Genomic DNA, 15,465 nt, shown 5'->3' on the forward strand with positions numbered 1-15,465 from the left:
ATCCTTATGACGTGCACTACCATCTCAGATCTCTAATTCCAGTGCAGGCTGGAGACCTGAGCTGCAGATCTGTATGTTTAATTGACTTTTGGATAGAATTTCACAGGTTCCTCAAGTTCAATTACTTGTATTTATTTATTTAGAAACAGGGTCTTGCTCTGTTGCCAGGCTGGAGTGTAGTGGCACAATCATAGCCCACTGCAGCCTCAAATCCTCAGGCAGTCCTCTAGCTTCTGCCTCCCAAGCAGCTAGGGAAGCACACACTATCATGCCCGGCTTTTTTTTTTTTTTTTTTTTTTCATAGAAATGGTTTTTATATGTTTCCCAGACTGGTTTCATATTCCTGATCCTCCTGTCTCAGACTCCCAAAATGCTGGGATTGCTGGTGTTAGTCACTACGTCCGGCTCAACTTCTGCTAAATGGACTAATCATACTCTCTCATTTGCCTTTTCTCTTGTGCCTCCTGATCTTGGTGACTGGCACTACCAGCTATCCAGCCACATGACCAAGCCAGAAACCTAGGTTCTGCCATGTAATAGATAGATCAAGTCGTATTGTTTCTATTAGTATCTCAGGTATCTCTGATCTCTTGTATATCCACAACTTCCACCCAGGCTCAAACATATATCATAACTCTCTGGGTTATTACAAGGGTCTGAAACTGATCCCCCACCTTTATGTTCACCCCCAGCCTATGTGTCACCCCCCAGCCTATGTGTCACCCCCCAGCCTATGTGTCACCATCATGATGGTGTCTTTATAAAATATGGAGATGATCATTTCTCCACTCTTTAGAAGCCTTCTATGGCTCTTCTCTGATGCCAACACATAATTCATGACATACAAATGCAAAGGCAGCCCATCTTTTCAGCCATATTGGCTTAGGCTCTCTCCATTCTAGCTGGAGACAGAAAGACATGGCATTGCATTTTAATAGGTAAAATGTTTTACCTTTAATAACTTGGGTTGCTTGCATTTTTATAACACTCTTTGATTTGTCCAGCTCCATTTTGGGAGACCATTATGTAATGATGTGACTAAGCTTCAGTCTGAAACACTGTGTGTCTGATTTGAATTGTTGAAACCTCTAAATTCAAGTTTCCTTATATGCTAAATGGGGATACTAATACTTGCTCAGAGGGTAGTTGGGAGGTGTAAATTCAGTGATATATATAACAGGCATGGCATATGGTAAGTGTCCAATCAATGATAACAGCTACTACTTATAGAGCAGATCTTACTCTGTGCCAGGATGGTTCTAGGTGCTTTATGTTGTTAGTTCCTTTGATCTTCATAAAAATCTTATGAGGTAGATACCGTTTTTCTTATTCTATGGATGGAGAAACAAGCACGGGGGTTTGCATAGCCCATCCAAAATCACACAGATAGTAAGTGGCAAAGGGAGATTTGAATCCTTGCAGAGTAGTGCCGGAAACTATACTCTTTTTGTTTTGTTATTTTGAGACAGAGTCTTGCTCTGTCACCCAGGCTGGAGTGCAGTGGCGTGGTCTCGGCTCACTGCAACCTCCGCCTCCCAAGTTCAAGCAATTCTCCTGCCTCAGCTTCCCAAGTAGCTGGGATTACAGGAGTGTGCCACCATGCCTGGATAATTTTTGTATTTTTAGTAGAGACGGAGATTCACCATGTTGACCAGGCTGGTCTTGAACTCCTGACCTCAAGTGATCCACCTGCCTGGGGCTTCTAAAGTGCTGGGATTATAGGCGTGAGCTACCACGCCTGGCCCAGAAACTATACTCTTACCCACTAAGGGACCCTGCCTCTTCATGACTGTTGATCATTTAAATTAATGCATTCATTTTAACTGTATGTACCAGAAAGTACACTTGGAGTTTTTAATAAATATGTTACGAATGATTTGGAGGGAACATAAAATATAAGAACTAATTTCTAGAATGTTAGTATAAAAGCAATAGAATGTCCTCTACCACACACATAAAAACCAACCTCTTGATACACTGAAGATGCTTTTTCTTCACTGAATTGATCCAGGGACAAATTGCTTTGACATTGATACCAAAATAATTCAGACCAAAATTAAATCTATCATTCTGTAAATTAAGGAGTTCAGAAATTACTTCAAAGAGATTGATATTTTTGCCTTTTTCAAAATTGCCATTTCACAATGCCTTCATTTTGGAGGAGCTTCAAGCCAGAGGCACTTGTGGCTGCCCTTCAGGTAAACTTGACTTTTAGCTGGAGCAAAGTGCTCCACAGTCACAGCATTTACCTAGTTCTTCTTGGTTTGGATTTTTGCCAATCTGGCAACAACCATAGGTGCCCCAGGATGACTGTAGTGGTGCCCCAGGATGACTCAGGGACTGGAGTGTGTGCTTTATGTCAATACAGACAATTCTCTAACTCCTTGGTCTCAACTCCATGAACACTTGGAAATTTTACTGCTTGCAAAGAGAGGGAGAATAAGTGTACAGGCTTTTAGATCATCCCTTCTCTGGTCTCCAAAATCCTTTAGGGCAGGGACTGTGTTATATTTACCTCTGCAAACCCAGATCCTGGCATGATGCCTGGCACAGAGAAGGCACTTAACTAAGCCAAGTGCTGGTGGATTTAGAAGTCCTAGTTTATCTTCCCAACCCCAAGAATACGGGTTGGGATGACAGAGTACCTACAAGGGACAGATATTGGTACCCTCTCATACAGGAACCTGGATGGTAGTGATAAAATAAGATATCAATTGATAATATTTGATAAATTGTCAAGTTGTTGGAAACACATATAACTTCCCCAAATAACTAAGTTGGAAGACTGTACTAGTTTGAATGTGTAGATTCTGGAATTCTTATAACAACAACAAAAAAAAAGGCACATCGTGGTGATCACACTTTATAGTGGCACATGCTCCCTCTTCCCTATAAACCAAATGAAGATATAGTTCCAATTCTCTCCTCTTTTGGTTGATGTTTCTCCTGCTCTTTTCCCATTAAGACTACATCTGTGATTCTGTAAAATCTTTCCTTCCCTTTCTTATTACCTAAGCTTATAAAACATTCATATGTGGAAAGATTCTGATATGCACGATAATTCCAAATGCTGCAAGCCCAAACAGACTTGGAAAAATTCTCGATTTCCTACCAAAGCATACTTAAATCAGAAATGCCTTAAAGCACTAAAAGAAAAAGGGAAAAATTTTAGGGCAAAGACCCAATTGTAGTAGCAAGGAAAACCAGTGGTTGAAGAGAGAGTACATGGAAGGGTATTTCCTCCCCACCCCAGGCACTCTGCAGTGACTTGATGGAGCATTGGGCAGGATCTTAAAATAATCTACTCTCCCATCAGACACTATTGAATTACTTTTTGTCTTCATAAACAAGTACTGCCATTAATTAATAACACTATGTACCAGGCGCTAGGCTAAGTGCTTTGTATGCCATCTCTTTTAATGTTCCTCACACTTTGCAGGTGTCAATAATCCATTTTTAGAGGTTGAGTAATTTGCCTAAGAACATACAACAAATAAATCTGTTGTACTCCACAGCCCAACTTCCTTCCACAGAACCAGTGTTTCCAGGACAGGACCAGAGCCTGGCATTGTTAGCAAAGCTGTGCTTATTAGCTGTGTGGGTGAGAGAAGCAAAGGAGTTAAGACCTTCAAAGTGCAGACAGCAGTGCCTGGCAGGGGGCAAGCACTCAATAACGGTTGCCAGTGTGCAGACGCTGTCCTTGCTGAGTAGGGCAACCCAGTTTGTCCAGGTCGAAAGGGAGGCTCAGAGCACAGGTTAAGATGGGGCCAGGTCATGTGTAATCCTGACAGTTGCCTAGTAAAAGACCTGATCCAAGGAGGAGAAATGAAAATTAAGGGGAGAGCCTGCTTCAACCAGATCTCCAAGCTCGCGGGGCCACGTGAGGATTTAGTGAAGACCAGGAGGGTTGAGAGAAGGCAGCAAGGAACAGGTAGGGGGATGTTGTCTGGTGGTTTAAGTAACTGTCTTTGGACTCTAGGCACAGGGTGTAGAGCCCCTTCTGTGGAGACCTCAGACCTCTCCCAAATGCTAGCAGCAGCTCTTCAAGGCATGCCAGATAGAAAGAGCCTGGGAAGAACACATGCCAACCTGACCACAGCAGTTAACTCATGGCCGATGGGGAGGGCCCAAGCTTGGGAGCAGTCGCCAATGGACATGCTTGCCTTGCGTGTAATGAATTTTTAATATATCAATAAAAACAAAATGCAGTACATTTAAAATGGGTCCCATACGTGACAGCTCTTTGTCAACTGTGACACACAGTGGAAATGCTATATGTGAGTGGGAGATGGAGATGTGCTGGAACGGGGAGGGGCCTGGGGTCTGTATTGCCAGCGATTCGTCCTTCTCCAATGTGGCAGATGCTGCTACGGATCTTCCAGTTCCCAGTCTCCCCTCTCCCTCAGTATTAGAAGTGCAGAAGCCCCACATTTCAGCTGGGAACACTGCAGCCCTGCAGTGGAGGCCACACTTCTCAGGCTACCTTGCATCAAGGTGTGGCCACATGACTGAGCCCTGGCCAGTGATGAAGTGACATGTGCCAGCTTCAGGAAACTTTCCTTTGAGCTGCAGGCACCTGCCTTTGCCCCCATTTCTTTGTCTCTTCCTCCGGTGGCCGCCTAGAATATGGATGTATTGGAAACCTAATCACCAACTTAGACCATGAAGATGAGAGCCACACCCTAGGGATTGCAGAGCAGGAGCTGGAAAGAGCCTGGGTCCCTGAGGACATCACAGAGCAGGGCCACTATGCCAGCCCAGGAGTGCCTCCCTCAATTATTCACAGGACAGGGACACGAACCTCTCCTTGTATGAGCCACTGTATTTTAGGTTTTCTGCCAAATGCGGAAGGGACTATCTCAGTCTCTTGGATTCTTCTGTTAATTTTTGCTTCTTCTCTGCCTATGTGCAGGTCTCTTAGGAGCCCCCCTGCTGAACTGAGGAGGCTGAGGCTGACCCGTGTGTCTCAGCTGTTCCCCTTTGTGAGCCCCTAAGTGCCTTACAGACCGTGTATTTATTAGTGGTCTATTGTTAATAATCATAGTAAGCTATCCAAGCTGACTTTTTATTGAGCTTCAGAGTTTTATGGTTATAAGAGAATGAAAACCTCAGAATAAAATATTAGGCTCTTTGATCTGTGTGAATAGTCCCTCTTGAACTGTTCTGGGTGTGTTTTTCTGTGATTTCCCAGCTATCATGCTAAGTGTCACACTCAGTCTCAGCTGCCTGTTAACAGCAACAGGAGGACTGATGCATTAGCATAACAAGGGATCTGCAGCTAGCCTAGATGCTCTGAGTACTCCATGCACAGATGGGGTGGACGGTGGGCAGGGACCAGAGCTGGAGGGGAGGGTGGAGGGGCATCTGAGAACAGGCAGGCATAAAGGGCAAGCGCAGGAGAGGTAGAGTCAGAGGGTTGGGCAGAGATGTCTCACTGCCACTTAATAGGTATACAATGAGCATCTCTTGAAGAAAGAAAAGGAGGAGGATGAGAGGGAAAGAAGGAAGGAAAGAAAGAAAGAGGTTGCTAGGACCAAGTGCTAGGCAGCCAAAAAAGCATTGGGTGTTGCTTCAATAGAATACACAAGACAAGAATGTACATGCAGGTGCACTGGGATAATGCTTCAGCAGGGTGACAAATACACACACACACAAGGACACAGGCATATACAGACACATTGACTTATACAGATATACACATATGTACATGTATGGTAGCCAGCCTCCACGATGGTCCTAATCCTTGCCTCCTGGTATTTACACCCTTATGTCCATTCTCTCCTACAGTGTATATGTCTGACTTGTGTAACAAATAGAATATTGTAGGCATGATGGTGAGTTCCAAGGCTAGGGCGTAAAAAATTATGGAGGCTTCCACTTTGCCCTCTCTGGGATCACTTTCTCTGCAGGAAGCCAGCCCTCATGTTGTTAGGACACTCAAACAGCACTATGGAGAATTTCACCTTCTGCCAAAAGCCCATACCAACTGGCCAGCCATGCGGTGAGCCATCTCAGAAACAGATCCTCCAGCCCCATTCTGGCCTTCAGCTCCAGATAATAGCAGCCCTGGCCACAACTTTACAGCAGACCTTAAGCCAGAACCACCCAGCGAAGCTACTCTCGCTTTCCCAACCCACAGAAACTGTGAGGTAACAGTTTACTGGGGTTTTATGCCAAGGTAACTTGCTAAGCAGCAATAGACAACTAATACAAACTATATACACATAATTTCCATATATATAATTTATAATACAATGCATATATAGTTTTTCATAATTATCAAAATAATGTGGATTTACTGGAGAAATTTATGAGATAAGTACTATCATGATTCCCATTTTAATTGACAGGGAAACTGAAACACAGACAGTTCAAGTACTTAATCTAAGCAATAAGTAGAGGAGACAGAATTTGATCTCAGGAAATCTGAGCTTATTACTATCTTATAGGATGGCACACTCTGGCTGACATTTTGTTGTATTTCTCTTCAGTCTTTTAAAAATACAGTTTAAAAAAAATTAATAGACTTTATTTTCTAGAGCACTTTTAGGTTTACAGAAATATTGAGCAGAAAGTACAAAGAGTTCCCATACATTCCTTCTCCCCTCCCCTTTCACCTAGTTTCCCCTATTGTTAACATCAGGCATTAGTGTGGTGTGTTTGTTACAACTGAGGAGCTGATATTGATGCATTAAGTTTGAGCTGACATTAGGTTTCACTGTGTTGTACATTCAGTGGGTTTTAAAACATGCATACTGATGTGTATCCACTATTATTGTATCATACAGAATAATTTCCTGCCTTCAAAATCCCGTGCTGCACCTGTTCATCCCTCCCTGTTCATGCCATTCTTAAGCAGAGCTAATACTACGTATACTAATTTTGCAGTTTTTAAATTAATATTGCATAAGTATTTTTTCATGTCAGTAAAACTCATAAACATTATTTTTAATACTTGAACACCATTCTATGTGTGCATGGCTAAACCATAACTCAATGTATTTATTCCCTTTTGTTGGGCATCAAAATTGTTCTTCCAGGATGTTTTTTTTAAGTCCTGGGATGGAGGACCCTTGACAATTCAACTCAGCATCCTTAATGTAAGTGTGCATTTGTCTAAGGATGTGTGTGTCAGCTTTAGCAAGTAGGTACAACTGCTGCAATTCCAACATCCTTAACCTGGCTCTGTCAGAAACTTGGAAACTATTTATTCTGTAAGTTATTTCTAGCCTGCTAGAGCACTTGTACTTATCCTTTCTCCCCCGACCCCAACTTGGCTTTTAGAATAAGTTTTCATCAGTTCCCAAGAAATGAATCAATCATTGTGAATACAAAATGACTAAGAGCATTTCTTTGGACCCTACACCCCACAACAGACACAGGCTGACCCCGTTGATACCCTTCCAGGATTAACAAGGATCTGAGAACAAGAAGTATAGAAGTAGGGGCAATAAAGGAAATTAATGTTTTTTTTTGTTTTTTTTTTGAGACGGAGTCTCGCTCTGTCGCCCAGGCTGGAGTGCAGTGGCGCAATCTTAGCTCACTGCAAGCTCCGCCTCCCAGGTTCACGCCATTCTCCTGCCTCAGCCTCTCCGAGTAGCTGGGACTACAGGCGCCCGCCACCACGCCCTGCTAGTTTTTTGTATTTTTAGTAGAGACGGGGTTTCACTGTGTTAGCCAGGATGGTCTCGATCTCCTGACCTCGTGATCCGCCCGCCTCGGCCTCCCAAAGTGCTGGGATTACAAGCGTGAGCCACCGCGCCCGGCCAGGAAATTAATGTTCTCTGAGATTGATTTGTCAAATATTATGTATATCTTTTGCCCATTCCCAAATTCCTTCACTTAATTCTAAATTTGATTTTAACAGCCTACAAATTCCTATTGGATTAAATCTTTATGACTCATCTGTACTTTCAAATTCCTGTAATTGAAAATTCCATTTATATGTGATTTTCTTATTATTATAGTATCTTTTTTTGCACACCAGAGGACACCTGGGTCTGTATTTCAGAAAGGTATATAGACCTGTTTGGACTGGCCTAATAGTCATCAATAAGAAGGAATGAGGCACACAAAATTTAAGCCTCAGGTTTAAGCCTTGCCCTGCCCTCCACCTACAACTCTCTGTCTCTCTCTCTTTCTCTGTCTCTCTCTCTCTGAAAACTGATACTCAGATATAAAGTTGGGTTCTAGGCCAGGCACGGTGGCTCACGCCTGTAATCCCAGCACTTTGGGAGGCCAAGATGTGCAGATCACGAGGTCAGGAGATTGAGACCATCCTGGCTAACGTGGTGAAACCCCATCTCTACTAAAAATACAAAAAATTAGCCAGGCGTGGTGGCAGTTGCCTGTAGTCCCAGCTACTCGGGAGGCTGAGGCAGGAGAATCGCTTGAACCTGGGAGGCGGAGCTTGCAATGAGCCGAGATCGCGCCACTGCACTCCAGCCTGGCGACAGAGTGCGACTCTGTCTCAAAAAAAAAAAAAGAAAGAAAGAAAGTTGGGTTCTAAACTGTGTGACTTTGATAATCCTTACTGCTAGTATTCACAGGAGAAGAACCTAAAGTAGTTAGAAACTAGAAGTTGCAAACTTGAACTAGCAATTGCAAGACTTTTTAAGTCACTGATTTTGATGAAAGAGACATTTGTCTCACTCATAATGGGCAGTTTGTCTTTTAATTCTGAGAAAGTTAACCTAAAAAGAGTGAAGCACAACCGTAATTTTTGTTTTAATGTGTTCCCGAATATTCAGATTGAAGAATAAAAGTGTATGTAACTTGCTTAATGCCTACAATATAGTTTAGATAACTTAGTTGGTTTTTCCAGTGAAAATTATTAGGCCACAGTAAAATGCTGGGTTAACCTGTCAACATTCGGTAGAAAATTCAGGAACTATAATAAATAGGGGGGCCAACAGCCTTTACTGAAAATTAATACAAATTTTAGTCAAGTGACTAGCAATAAGCTTTTAAGATCACCATTTGTTATAATCTATTATAAGTTTTGCTTTACCTCCAGCAAAAGTTCTCATATAAAATTGGAAACATTATTTAAACTGTTTAAATATATGATGACAACACATCAAATCTCTAGTATCTCACACCTACAAGATTACAACAGACTTCTGAATTTCCTTCCCTACACCTTAGGCATGGAACAGACTCCCCTCAGTGCAAAGGTTCCCACGGCAGTGATTACTAACCAGGGATGGGACCTAGAAGGGTGTGGGTGACACACCGAAACTGGGTGGGGAAAGGAAGGGTATTGATGTAGCATCTCAGGTGATTCTGAGATGCCCCTCATGGGGAGATACTACCACTGTTTTAACCAGTGTGCCAAGTTCAATCCTTGCCCAAATGTAATCTCTCCTTCCTCAATACCATGACATTAATTTTTCTTAAATCATTCACTTTATCATCATACTCCCTTTCTTACACACCTTCATCATCTACCAGTTAATGTTCATACTCTTCAGCTTGACTTTCAAGAAACACTGCACCTCTCCCTCCTACCATCATCACAAAGCTTCATAAGATTAGAAGTTGGCTATATCTCCTGTACTACCCCTTACCATTACGTTACCCTTTGAGAATGGTGCTGGAAAAATCAGTTTATTTCAACAATCTTTTTTTTTTATTATTTTAGGCTCTAACATGTATGGCTTCGGGGGACCCAAGAGGAAACAAAAGCCAAGATCACTGTTCTAAGGAGCACAAAAGTCAACTGGAGAGAAGAGAGGAAACTGGCCATTGCAGCCCCATGGGCTGTGTGCTTTGCTTGGGCACAGAGAATTGAGCCTTGAGTGATGGGAGGTCAAGGTGGCTTCTGGGAGGAGCCAATCTGAGAGCTGAAATCCAAAAGGTGAGGAGTTTGGCAGAGAAAGGGAAGGCAGGACATTAAAGGCAGAAGGAAAAGACTGCATATAAAAAGGTGAGGAGTGACCAGCTCAGGATGGATGAGTCATCTGTGGACCAAATTTGTGCAGGAGATAGTTGACATATCTATTGCTGATAATAATCTGGGGATCACTGAAATCCAATCATGGTAATGTGGGATATACTTAGAAGTGCTAAAACCAGAGAAATTGTTGACTCAAACCCGTACATTGAACGTGCCTGCTTGGTGGCAATGGACAGAAGGGAATATCCCAGAAGTGTGACAGGCTGTCAAAGTCTGTCTGTGCTTATTAAGCACTGTCCAAGGGACAGACACATGCATCAGTTGGGCATGAGTATTGTCATCACTAGAGGGGGATGCTCCACGGTGGGGCTGTGAGAGATCTCTATTCTGTGTTCCCTAAATAACCTTCTCATGCCTGGAGACCTTCATATTGGAAAGAGGCTGTCATTATAGCAAACATCAGTATCTGGTCCCTTCCAAAGACATATTTGCTTTAAAAAAGAGAGTGATTTTACTTTATAACCAGTTTCTTAAAAACAGTTTAGCATATGGACAGTGCCAAGTACCTGATTAACGTGTGTGTTCTGAGAAGATCAAAATTTGGGCTCCGTAAAGCCAAGGACTAGGCTCTGGGCCCTGGTGGCTCCATGGGGCTCTGCCACATGGAAGGCACTAACTAGGAGGTCAGCAGGTCTCCTCTTTAAATGCAATAAGAACGATTTGTGTGTCCTGCTACTATGGTTACTTGTGTGTTTTGCATCTCCTCTGTCTTCTCCTTGCCCCCATCTCCATCTAGAATGTAACATGGAGCAGTGTGACTCAAAGTGCCATGCTGTAAATGGTTTGTCACTGGTCCAAAACAAGATAAATCCAGAAATTGAGAGTAAGAGTTAGAACATTTTAGAGAAATTTGACAGAGTAATTAATTTCTGTTGAATCTGATAAAATATTGGAGTTTGTTTTTTATTATGCTGTATGTCTTTGTTTTTTTCGTTTCATTTTATAGTAATTTATTTCTACAAAAATATTGGTCCATGGTGAATTGGTCTTTCACCCCAGATAGTTTGAGAAGTACCAATATAGAGGGTAGGGATCCCTGTTTTACATTGATGTTGTATGACATTCAGTGCCTGTCCAAATGTTAACCCGGCTGCACAGTAGAATCACCTTGAGAGCTGAAAAAAATAAATCTTTATATCCCTCTATAGAGAGAAGCTTCAGCTCCACCCTCACCAATTAAATGAGAAGTGAGGTGGGATTAAGGTGTGACAAGGGCATCTGCATTTACTAAAAACTTCCTTGGTGTTTCTAACTTCCAGCCAGGAATGAAATCCTTAATGTGGGTGGTATCCAATCAGTGACCACAGTTTGAATGAATGACTAAAACATGTCAGCCAGCCAACAACAGGCGTTTATTACACACCTGACAGTGCTGTACCAGGTGCTGAGTAACACATTATAAAGTGATGAAGCTTAATCAAGATTTTCCAATCTGATGATAAAGCTCCTGTTGACAAAACCAATACAAAACAAAGGGCACAGATTAATAAACCTACGATATTCACCCACAAATAAAGTAACATTTATACACTGTGGATGGATGAAGCCCAACTCTTTGTCTCTCAAAAGCAAACAGCATATTCAATAACACGTCACCTAATGGGAAAGAGATTTCCTTAGGCTGGTGTCTCCCCGTTGGTCAAAGAATCCACTAGATGTCACTCAAGGTCCCTCAAGGTTCCCTTTCACAGACTGCGTGGTCTTTAATTTTACATCAGATTATTTTCCTCACCAAACTTTGTCCCCACAGTCCAAGACTCTTAATGGAAATCATGCAAAATATAAGGCACAGAACATGCTGGTTGTTTGATCTCCTTCCATGGCTTTCCCTAGCACTCTAGGGCCACACCATTTATGCATCTATTCAAGAACAGTAACTGACGGCTGATGTTCTACGACACATTAGTTTAAGCTGTGGTGGAATCATGATGAGTGAAATAGCCTTGGTTCTGTCCTCACGGAGTTTACAGTTTAATCTATGAAAACACTCTTCATTCTAATTTGTGTTGTTTATTTATTTATTAGTTCTCCCTTCAGACCAGAAGCTCTCAAACTTTTTTGGCCACTACATCCAAGTAAGAAAGAAAGAGATTTTATATTGCAACCTATATTCACACAAACACTCAAACACATAACCAAAGTTAAAGTTTCACAGTACAATGCTTATCTTCATGTTGTGCGATACACTCTGATATTTTCTAGTCTATCCCAGTTCCTTTTTTTTTTTTCAAAATGCTAGTCATGATCCACCAAATTGATTTCACAATCCACTAATAAGTCACAATCCTAAGAATAAAAAATACTTGACTTGAGGGAAATGGTAACCTCTTGTGCCTAGCAAATAGTAAGTGAGCAACATATATTTTTTTTAAATGAATGAGAATTATGAGGACTAATTTGCATTAATGTTTACGTTAAGAAGAAATAGATACAGATTAAGTGGTTTATAATATGTATAATCAGTGTCCTAAGAACACATTTCTATATGCACATTACATTCTATATACACAATTACAATGGATAATTTTTTTCAGATAATCTATACCAGCTATACTAGGTACACTATATATGCTGTCAATGTAATTTATTATTTCAGTCACAATCAAGGACTCACATATTTTAAATTCACATAATTAAAAATATGTTCATCTTGGAAAAAGAAGTCATAAGCAGCAATGAACTCTTTCAGATATTAAAACTCATTATAAATTCCAATAGTAAAAGAGCCTGGGATTAGAGACCATAGCAACAGAATAATGGCCTCCAAAGATCCCTAATCCATAGAACCTGTGAATGTTAGCTTGCACAGTGAAAGGGACTTTGCAGATGTGGTTAAGTTAAAGATTTTGAGATGTGGATATTATCCTGGATTATATGGGTAGACACAATGCAATCACAAAGATCCCTATAAAAGGGAGGCAAGAGGGAGAAAAAAAGGCAGAAAAGATGATGAGAGAGACACTTGATGCCGTGCTACTAGGTTTGAAGATGGTGGAAGGAGCCATGAGCCAAAGAATGCAGGTGGCTTCTAGGAGCTGGAAAAGGCATGGAAACAGATTCTCCCCTAGAGCCTGCCTCCTCAAAGAACACAGCTTGGCAACCTATTTTGGACTTTTGATGTCCAGAACTATAAGATAATAAATTTGTGCTCTTTTAAGCCACTAAAGTTATGGTAATTTTCTTGTTTGTTTTTTGGGAGTTTTTTTTTTTTTTTGAGACAGAGTCTCACTCTGTCACCCAGGCGGAGTGCAGTGGTGTGATCTCAGCTCACAGCAACCTCTGCCTCCCAGGTTTAAGTGATTCTCCTGTCTCAGCATCCTGAGTAGCTGGGACTACAGGTGTGTTTCACCACGTCTGGCTAATTTTTTGTATTTTTTTAGTATAGATGGAGCCCCATCTATACTATCCTGGCCACCATGTTGGCCAGGCTGGTCTCAAACTCCTGGCGTCAAGTGATCCACCCGCCTCGGCCTCCTAAAGTGCTGGGATTACAGGCATGAGCCACCACGTGTGGCCAAATTTATGGTAATTTGTTACAGCAGCAACAAGAAATGAAAATAGAGATGGAGTAAACAGTTCAATGGCATGAAGTAAAAAAACAGTCTAGATCCAACAAAAACTTTGAGAATTTCGTATCTGATGAAAGCAATTTGGTGTGTGTATGTGTGTGTGTATGTGTGTATGTGTGTGTGTGTGTGTTTATTCCATAAGGTGGTATTAGGACAACTGGATAGTTATTTAAAAAAAAAAAAAGCTACATCTCTATCCCCTTACACCAAAATTATTTCCCAGATAGCAGCAGAAGACCCATTAGCAATCCTGAGATCAGGATCATGGATTTTTAAGTGTTTTAAAAACACAACTAAAAGTACTAGAAGAAAATGTGGGATTTTTTTTAATGTGAAAAATACAAAACCCAGAATGATAAGGAAGAGGTGGATTATAGTAGTAATAACTCTCACACAGTGAGGCAATCAGTAGTCAATTTGGCAGCATTTATCAAAGTTAAACATGGCCATACACTTCAACCCAGCAATTGCATTTCCAGGAATTTGTCCTAAAGAAATGCTTCATTATGTGTACAAAGCTTTATGATGAAAATGTTCTTTAGAGCATTATTTGTAACAGCAAAGTACTAGAAACAGCCTGATGCCCATTAATTAGAGAAAGTTAAATACATTACGGCTCAGCCCTTAGAATGACATGTATCTACATGTTTTGTTAAGGAATGATTTCCACACACATTTGTAAGTGAAATATGGTATGATCCCTTGTGTGTAGGGAAAAGAGATGTAGGTTTAGCTTATATATTCAGAGAAAATTCTGGAAGCGTACACAAGAACTGTCAATAGTGCTTACCTTTTGGGAGTGGGACTGAGAGTAGGAAGAAGTCTTAGATTTTTAAAATTTTACACTTTTTTGTAGATTTCCTGATATCAGGATTGTTAATGGGTCTTCTGCTGCTATTCAGCAAGAAAGGAAAAAAAGGAAAGAATTGCTGAAAATGAAGAGGGAGAGAGCCATGCTGACATGGTGACAAATCTGGGCCAACTGCCTCAGAGGTATATGGTATAGGATTTTGAATTTTTTTACGTATATTTAACACAGCTCTGTGATTAAAGGAAGCCCAAGCCACAGAATCCTGAACTTATTGGAAACATGTGTGACACCTCTTTAAAGGTTTAAATTATTTAAATTTGCTTGTTTTTGCTTTTAAGTTATGCATGAAGATTCCAGGCAGGTAAAAAGATGAAATTCTCCCTTAATTGACTAGCTAAGGCAGACAGGTACCTAACCAAGGTCTCCTGTTGGGGACCAGGTTAGATAGGACTCACATTTGACTGAAAGCCTGTATACCTTTGTATGTCCCACCTCACCAGCGTAGGCCACAAAATCAAGTCAGTTTAAGTCATGTGCTTTTTGAAGTTAAAATTCATACCACTCTGAGCTCTACCTAGTGAGTAGAGTCCAACCTTCCCTTGAGGTTCTTCTCCCTAGATATCCCCAGTGATCCCACGGTTACTCATTTCTTCCAAAGGAGTCCTCTCCAGTTACTGATAGTGGGTGGCTGGTGAGTCAGCCACAGTGCCTAGTCAAAGTTTCTTCTCCACTGCTGCTGCCTGGGGTCACTGCCAAGGCCCATACAGGCAAGAACAAATGCTTGTTCCCTTCTGGCTGTAGCTACCCAGGGTTAAGAAAGGTCCTACCATTGACCACACAGTGCAAAACGGCCAGTCCTCGCCTGCCAACATCCTCCAAGTGTGGATACAACCTTTGCTCTTACTCTCCCAAAGCACAGTCAAGGGCAGGCTGCAGACAAGGAAAAAAAAAACAGTCAATAGCAGTGTCTGCCAATATCCAGTAATGTTTGAGGCCACTTTTGAATGAAAAAAAAATTATTGCTATGTTAAGTCATTTTAATTATGTCTCTTAATTATACATAAACTTTAGGTAATAATTTCTTATTCTTATAGCTCACGTCTATAAAACTAAAACAATTTTAGAAA

General features: G+C 41.3%; 1 protein-coding gene across 1 annotated transcript in view; it reads left to right on the forward strand.

The window, feature by feature from the left end:
- Positions 1 to 9,840: 9,840 nt before the first annotated feature.
- Positions 9,841 to 15,465, forward strand: part of PTPN4 (protein tyrosine phosphatase non-receptor type 4) — a 224,592-nt gene continuing 218,967 nt past the window's right edge. The window contains exon 1 of the mRNA XM_058434299.1: positions 9,841 to 9,859. The gene's annotated coding sequence lies outside the window, so the exon portion shown is untranslated. The remainder of the gene's footprint in view (positions 9,860 to 15,465) is intronic.

Source organism: Hylobates moloch, unplaced genomic scaffold, assembly GCF_009828535.3.
Source record: "Hylobates moloch isolate HMO894 unplaced genomic scaffold, HMol_V3 SCAFFOLD_24, whole genome shotgun sequence".
In the NCBI taxonomy this organism is placed as follows: Eukaryota; Metazoa; Chordata; class Mammalia; order Primates; family Hylobatidae; genus Hylobates; species Hylobates moloch.